At 50.4% G+C, this 7,892-nt stretch overlaps 1 pseudogene; it reads right to left on the reverse strand.

Moving 5' to 3' along the window:
• Positions 1–251: 251 nt before the first annotated feature.
• LOC123176855 (uncharacterized) lies at positions 252–935 on the reverse strand (annotated as a pseudogene).
• Positions 936–7,892: the final 6,957 nt, after the last annotated feature.

Raw genomic sequence — 7,892 nt, forward strand, 5'->3', positions numbered from 1 at the left:
ATCTGTACTGTGTTTATATTTTTCAGTTCACGCCAATATATTCTAATAATAGAAAACTGCAACATTGCACTGGAAATAAACTTGTTCAGAAGATATGCAAACTGGAAGCAAACTACAAGGTTAACTGCGACAGAAGCAAATCTAAATTTAGAACAAGCAAACGGCAGTCTTGAGAGAAAGCAAATCTAACGGGAAATCTAGAATGGCATGAGCAATCTTCTAGTTACTTTTCTTGGCCGGGACCACCTGCTTCAGTAGTCGTAGTCGCCCCAGGACCTTGCGCGCTTCCTGGTCTGCTCCTTGTCGAGTTTTTCCCGGCGGAGGCCTTCCTGGATGATGGTGAGGCGGCTCCATATCTCGTACGCAGCGTAAGCATCTTTTGCCGCGTACTCGATGTGCCTCATGGATAGGGGCATGCGCGTCCAGCGCTGGTGCTCTGCTTTGGTGAGCTTCTTCTTCATGTTGTTGTAGTAGTCATGGACAAGGATGCCTGAGACATCCCCAAGGGAGTCCAGAGGCTTGGTTGCTGTAGGCACCCTCCATTCCTTCTGGATGTCGACGAAGTGGGCGATCTCTAGTCCAATGCACCCGAGCATCTCTATGTCGCCGTCGATGGAGAAGCCAGCAAATGTGTATCTGGGGTCAGCGAGGAAGTTGTCGAACCTGGTGCAGTTCTTGTCGGCGGAGCTCAGTTGGAAGAGCAACACCGGATGATCCTTGCCGACGGAGAGCTAGACGAGGGCTGGTTTCTTATCTTTGCCAACGTCATTGGTGTACTCCACATCAACTCCGACGATCTTGTGGCGCTCGAATTCGAGGTGTCGCTTGTACTGCTCGATGGTGGTCGCCGCCTTGTGCAAGTCGTTGGTGTGGATCACGTGCAACTTGGTGTTGCCGCGGGCCTGCACCTCCAGGAATTCCTTGATCAATCCCATGGCCTGGAGCAGTTGGTCCTCCTGCAACCAGGTTTTTCATGGGGAACAATGAGTGGGAGAGCAATGGCGATTTCTGTTGTTTGTGTGTAAGAATGCCGCGGCGGAAGTCTAAATTTAAGGGCGGGGAAGCGGCAAAGGAGTGCACGATCTCACTGTCGATGCAGTTGTGCACATCGTGGGTTCTGGATCGTGGTTTCATCTCCCTGGTGGTGCGGTTGTGTCGGGTGGTAGGTGCGACATATGCCAACGGGTGGCTTATCATTGTGGGAGCCAGTAAGACATCGCCGGTGCCTGGAAACGGGATAAGGCAAAGACATGCACGCCGGCGAATCTTACCCAGGTTCGGGGCTCTCCGTGGAGATAATACCCCTAGTCTTGCTCTGCGGGGTCTCCGCATGATCACTAGATCAACACAAGTGGCTACAAGTGGCTCCTTGAGCTGTTTGGATAGAGGAAGAAGGGCAAGGCTAGCTCTCCTCTTCTCTCTATGTGGTGTCTAAAACTCTAAGAGATCAACCCTTTGCATGGGTGCCCTGGGGGGTTTATATAGGCCTACCCCCTAGGGGTATAATGGTAATTTGGCTGGATGTGGGTCTAGGCCGTCAGTGTCTGTACCCGCCGGCTTCTCCGCCGGCCGCTGGGGCCCGCCGACTGGGGGGTCCCGCCGGCTGATGGTTACTGTAGCCTCGCCCCTGATGACGAGGGCTTTGCCGAGGTATGCATGGCTACAGTGCCGCCGTCCGGCAGACCCTCACTGTAGACTTACCTCGTCTTGTCTCCTTAATGATGCACATACTTCGAGGGAGTGAGATAGCCGGCTATTGGGAGCCGGCTACACCCTAGGCCGACTGGAGGGGGGTTTGGCCGCCTTCGAGCGTCTCTCTCGCTGAAGGGGCCCGCCGCCCGCGGGCCATACTGACAGCCTGTCGTGGGTGGCGTCATGATCAACATGGCTACAGTGCCGCGCCGAACGGGGGATGGCCGACCCGTATGGTGCACTGTGGCCGTGCGTGCTCCGGGATTCGGGGGTGGCAGACTTTATTGTAGCCACGCCCCGTCTTGTCACTGTTATGTGGGTGCAGTCCTTGAGGGTGCAATCTTGGCCGCTTGCCGGGAGCCGACCCTCTTGTGGCAGGCATCGTGGAGTCGGTCTTCTTGTGGCTTTCTTCGTGAGGGTTTCAGGGTCAGGCCGCCTTCCAGTAGTCGGCCTGTGAGATAGCCGGCCAGGGGAAGGCGGCCCTGTGCTTTGGGTGCTTGAAGGCTCGATCGGCCCGATAATTTTTGAAAAGCCAGGGGGAGTCGGTTAGGCTACCCGTGGTCATTTACTCTGACAGTAGTCCCCGAAGCTGGTTGGGCTTCGCGGCTTCCTATCTTGAGGAGCTAGCAGCTAGGATCCGGCTTTGATCAGGTGCGCCGTCTTGGTGAGGCTTCGAAATATGAAGGCGGGAATCAGCTGGCGCGCGCGCCTGCTTGCGGGCCGGCCGCTTGCCGCCCGCGCACCACGTGGCGCCCTCCGGCTGGGAGAGCCTGCCAGCCCACGCGCGTGATGGGACGCCGCCGCAGGCCGGGGCCCACCACTTCCACGCCTCGGCCCGGGTGTGGATCTTCTATGGCCCAAAACGGGCCATTCTGTAACGCCCACGATCCGGCTATATCTCCCACGTGTCGAGGCACGACTTAGAGGCATAACCGCATTGTGGTTTTGTTGCAAGAAGGGTCATCTTCACACAATCCCATGTAATGAACAAGAATGGGATAAAGAGTTGGCTTACAATCGCCACTTCACACAATACATTAATAAATCATACATCAATCAGAGATACACACATAGGTCCGACTACGGAACCAAAATAAAAGAAGACAACCCAACTGCTAGATCCCTGATCGTCCCCAACTGGGCACCACTACTGATCAACATGAAAAGAAGCAACACAACGGACAAGATCTTCATCGAGCTCCCACTTGAGCTCGGTTGCGTCACCCGCACTGGTATCCCTGGCACCTGCAACTGTTTTGGAAGTATCTGTGAGTCACGAGGACTCAGCAATCTCACACCCGCGAGATCAAGACTATTTAAACTCAAAGGAAAGGATGGGGTAATGAGGTGGAGCTGCAGCAAGCACTAGCATATATGGTGGCTAACATACGCAAATGAGAGCGAGAAGAGAAGCAACGGAACGGTCGTGAACTAGCAATGATCAAGAAGTGATCCTGAACTCCTACTTACGTCAAACATAACCCAGAAACCGTGTTCACTTCCCGGACTCCGCCGAGAAGAGACCATCACGGCTACACACGCGGTTGATGCGTTTTAATTAAGGTCAAGTGTCAAGTTCTCTACAACCGGATATTAACAAATTCCCATCTGCCTCATAACCGCGGGCACAGCTTTCGAAAGATAATACCCTGCAGGGGTGTCCCAACTTAGCCCATCATAAGCTCTCACGGTCAACGAAGGATAAACCTTCTCCCGGAAAGACCCGATCAGTCTCGGAATCCCGGTTTACAAGACATTTCGACAATGGTAAAACAAGACCAGCAAAGCCGCCCGAATGTGCCGACAAATCCCGATAGGAGCTGCACATATCTCGTTCTCAGGGCACACCGGATTGTCCAAGCTTCCGGTAGGCCAGCCCAGAGTTGCCCCTGGTGGCCACCGGCGACTGACGGGTTGGACCAACACTCAGAGGAGCACTGGCCCGGGGGTTTAAAATAAAGATGACCCTTGAGTCTGCAGAACCCAAGGGAAAAAGGCTTAGGTAGGCAAATGGTAAAACCAAGGTTGGGCCTTGCTGGAGGAGTTTTATTCAAAGCGAACTGTCAAGGGGGTCCCATAAATCACCCGACCGCGTAAGGAACGCAAAATCAAGGAACAAGACACCGGTATGACGGAAACTAGGGCGGCAAGAGTGGAACAAAACACCAGGCATAAGGCCGAGCCTTCCACCCTTTACCAAATATATAGATGCATTAATAATATAAGAGATATTGTGATATCCCAACATAAACATAAACCAACATGGAGCAATCTTCATCTTCACCTGCAGCTAGCAACGCTATAAGAGGGGCTGAGCAAAGCGGTAACATAGCCAAACAATGGTTTGCTAGGAAGGGTGAAAAGGTTAGGGGCTGACATGGCAGTATGGGAGGCACGATATAGCAAGTGGTAGGTAGTGCGGCATGGCAAAAGAACGAGCAACTAGCAAAGCAAAGATAGAAGTGATTTCGAGGGGTGGTCATCTTGCCTGAGATCCCACAAGGAAGAAGAACGAGTCCATGAAGAAGACAAACAGACGGAGTCGAACGAATCCTCACAACTCCGGAAAGAAACCGAAGCTAACGAGAGAAGCAACCCGGAAAGAAACAAACAACAAAGTAAACAACCATCACAGAAACATGGCATGATGCACAATCAAGTATGATGCATGTTCGGATTAAAAGAGGCATGGCATGGGAAAATGCAACAAACAATACTACAAGTTAAGTGGAGCTCAATATGCAATGAGTTGCATATTGACGAAACACCACATCAATTATTTAGTTCTCTCTTGTTTATGGACCCAACAATATTAAATGTTATAACCATGGCAAGAGGTGAGACATAAGTAAGCTACACATTTTTAGGCAATTTAAATGAGGCCGGAATGACAAACAACAATTCCCGGAAAATCCTCATGTCCATAATTTAGATTTGGTACTGTTCTGCCATAAACACAATTTTAATGTTGTTAAACAGCAAAATGAAGTGCACCAAGTTAAACTAGGCATTTTTCTACCCCATTTACATATATAATTTATTAAAATCCGAGCTACGGTTATTTAGTTATGAAATAAATCATTTTAACATATTATTCGAGCAAAATTAAACAAACAGCAGGTTTAAACATTTTTAACATGGTTGAAAGTGGCCAATTATGAAACTAGATGAAATTCTAAGCATTTTACATGTTTGAATTATTTTAATCCGATGCACGGTTAAGAGTTATTATATGCATGAAGTTCAAGGGTTTTTCTGTAAACTATAAACTCCTGGATAATGCTAAAATCGCAGCGCAGGAAAAAAATAACACGGGCCGCATCTTGCTGGTCCGATAGTGTACAGGAGGGGGTACTGGAGGGGCTTCTCACCCATGGGCTTGGCCCGGTGAGGCAGAGGCGAACTGGGCCGGATCTGGAGAAGGCAAGGGGAGGCTGCTGGCCCAGGCGCGGAGGCCACGCGCGACTGCGGTCAACGGGTGAGCGGGCGAGCTGTTCGCTTCTGAAGAACAGAAGCAGCAGCAGGCGGGACGAGGCGCTGGCTCAGGCAAGCGAAGCAGAGGCGCTAGACTTGACGGGCGGCGCAGATGGTCTCCGGCGAGGGCACCGGTGGCCGGGGACGGGGCCCAGGCGGCGGGATCCGGCCAGAACGGGCAAGGGCGGCGGAGGTGGCTCCTGCAAAAGAACGGCGGCGCAACATAAATCAGATAGAGGGCGAGAGAAGTGGAGGAAGGAGAAGAAGGGAACGGGCCTTGCTGGAGAGGAGGTCGGCGATGCGATGCAGGAGGCGGCTTGGTCTGGTGAGGCAAAGGAGTCGAGGAGAAACTTGGGAAGGCTCGTCTCCTTCTGGAACGAGAGGATGCAGGGGCTCCAGGAGCGCGAGGCCCTTGCTCGGGAGGAGCTGGAGGCCCGCCGGCGGCTTGACTCGGATGACGCGGGGCTCTTCCGCCGTGGGCTCCTGTGGGAGAGAGAGCGAGAGGGAACGGAGAGATGTGAGGCACAGGAAGAAGAAGGGAGGAATAGAAAGGGCAGGGTCACGGGGGCGGCCTAGTCCACGGGTCGCCGACGACGAGGACGCGAGGTGGAGGAGCGCTCGGGCGCTGCTGCTTGCGATGAGGTCGAGGAGGAGGCAGGGCGAGGTGGTGGATGGGTTGGATTGGTGGCTGGATCGGGTGGATCGAGGGGATGCCTCGAGCGCTGGTTGGGTGAGAAGGGGATCTGGGAGGATCCCGAGGAAGACGAGACAGGAGGAGTGGCGGCGGTGGCTGGACAGGGGAGGATCCCTAGAAAATAGGTTTGGTTCAAATGGACTAGGGGTAGACTATATATGTATGGGAAAAGAGGGGAGTTTGGATCATCCGATCAAAATCCGACGGATGAGAATAAATAGGTAGGGAAGTCCAAATAACAAAATGGAGATGTTTTGTAGATGTTAGGGGATGATCCGTACCCAACGATAACAACAAACCGGGTCGGGTACGAGACAACTTTCGGACGCGCGGGAGGGGACTATGCACTGCGCAAGGAGGGGTTAGACGGTCACGGTCAAGAGGGAAGCGAAAAATACGATAGGTCTGAAACGGTCAACGCAGGCAAGGCGATCCGAGGGAAGGTGATGAAGGCAAAGGGAGAAACGTCAACGACGAGCGAATGCAAGTTTTAAAACATGACGGCAACGAAGTGCCAATGCAATGCAAATGATGCGATGATGAATGCAACACACAAATAAAACACACGACGGTCACGCAAAACATGGCAGGCGTCTGGAGCGTCGGTCTCGGGGCGTCACAACACTCCACCACTACAAGAGGATCTCGTCCCAAGATCTAGGATGGCACCGGAGATAAACGGAAGGGGAAGAGCAGAGGTAAAACTAATTTCTTCTTTGACAAATGAGTGAAACCAAAGAACCTTGAGAGGTCGCAAAGCTTGAGGAAATGACACAACCGAGATGAACAAAATTTAAAACACTCCGTTCAGCAAGAGGAACAAGGAACATTGCGAGAACCTTTGTAGGTTGAAGAATCTGAAACGAGAGCTTAACGGATCAAAAGGAATATGAAAGCACACCGGTAGAAAAGAGAAACAAGGAACACCATGTGAACCTTGAGGTTAATTGACACGATAGATATTTAAACCACTCCGGTTAAAACCAAGATAGGGAAGGAATAAGAATGATATAATTTGGGCAGCACTCCGACTGTAAATGGAAGGAATTGCACATGATCTTGACAAGATGAGAGGATACTCGATGAATTTAACAACACATTTCCACCGGAACTGATGAAAGAATGGCACAAGGGGTAAGAAAGATTTCAGGCAGCACTCCGGTTGAGAAGGGAGGCAAAACTTGACAGAATGGAAAGAACTTGAAAAGAGGGCACGACACTCCGGTTGGAAATGGATAAGCATGAAAAGAACACGGTCCTCACAATTCGAGATGATGAGCGAAGAGAGCAACATCACCATGCCTCCGGAAGAAATAAATAATAGAAGATAGATCCTTGAAATAAGAATGGAGAAGAAAATGCCAACTTCTGCCACAAATGAGCTTGGAAAGCATCCTTCCAAGAAGGTTATAACGGAGTTGTTGGAAAAAAACCAACAACAAAAGGATATGATCCTCGTGGGCTTATGGAGACATCTCAAAACATGAGGTGAAAATTTTTCACTAACGGAAAACAATAGATTGGATTGATATGAACAAGGAGACGAGAAACTTATTTCGCCGGGAGGATAAATGAAGAACTTGGGTCATTGATAAGCACCATAATAGCAACATTCCTTAGGAAGGCTTTAGGTGAAACATGACACAAGATAAATCCAACAAAGAGGTTGGTGGATTTCAAATATCTCATTCTTGACAACATGTGAATCATGGAACATGAATGGAAATTATCAAGAAGGACATAACACCACCTCAAAAGATAAGAGAGAAAGAATTGCACTTCAGAATGCAAGATGAAGAATGCTTGAACTCCTCAAAACAAAACATGTGTAGAACACCATGTTTATCTTTGAGTATAGCTTGGCGGATCATAACTTCGAGAGAATTCTTGAAGAACAATTGAAGAATGAAAAGAATCCTTTGATGAACCACCATGTAGAGCCTCCATGAAGAACTCCGGTAATAAAAGAATGATCAAACGAAATGGAAACTTGAAAAGAACTCCGGGAGAAACCTTGCAATGATTAGATGAA

Source organism: Triticum aestivum, chromosome 1D (assembly GCF_018294505.1).
Source record: "Triticum aestivum cultivar Chinese Spring chromosome 1D, IWGSC CS RefSeq v2.1, whole genome shotgun sequence".
Classification (NCBI taxonomy): domain Eukaryota; kingdom Viridiplantae; phylum Streptophyta; class Magnoliopsida; order Poales; family Poaceae; genus Triticum; species Triticum aestivum.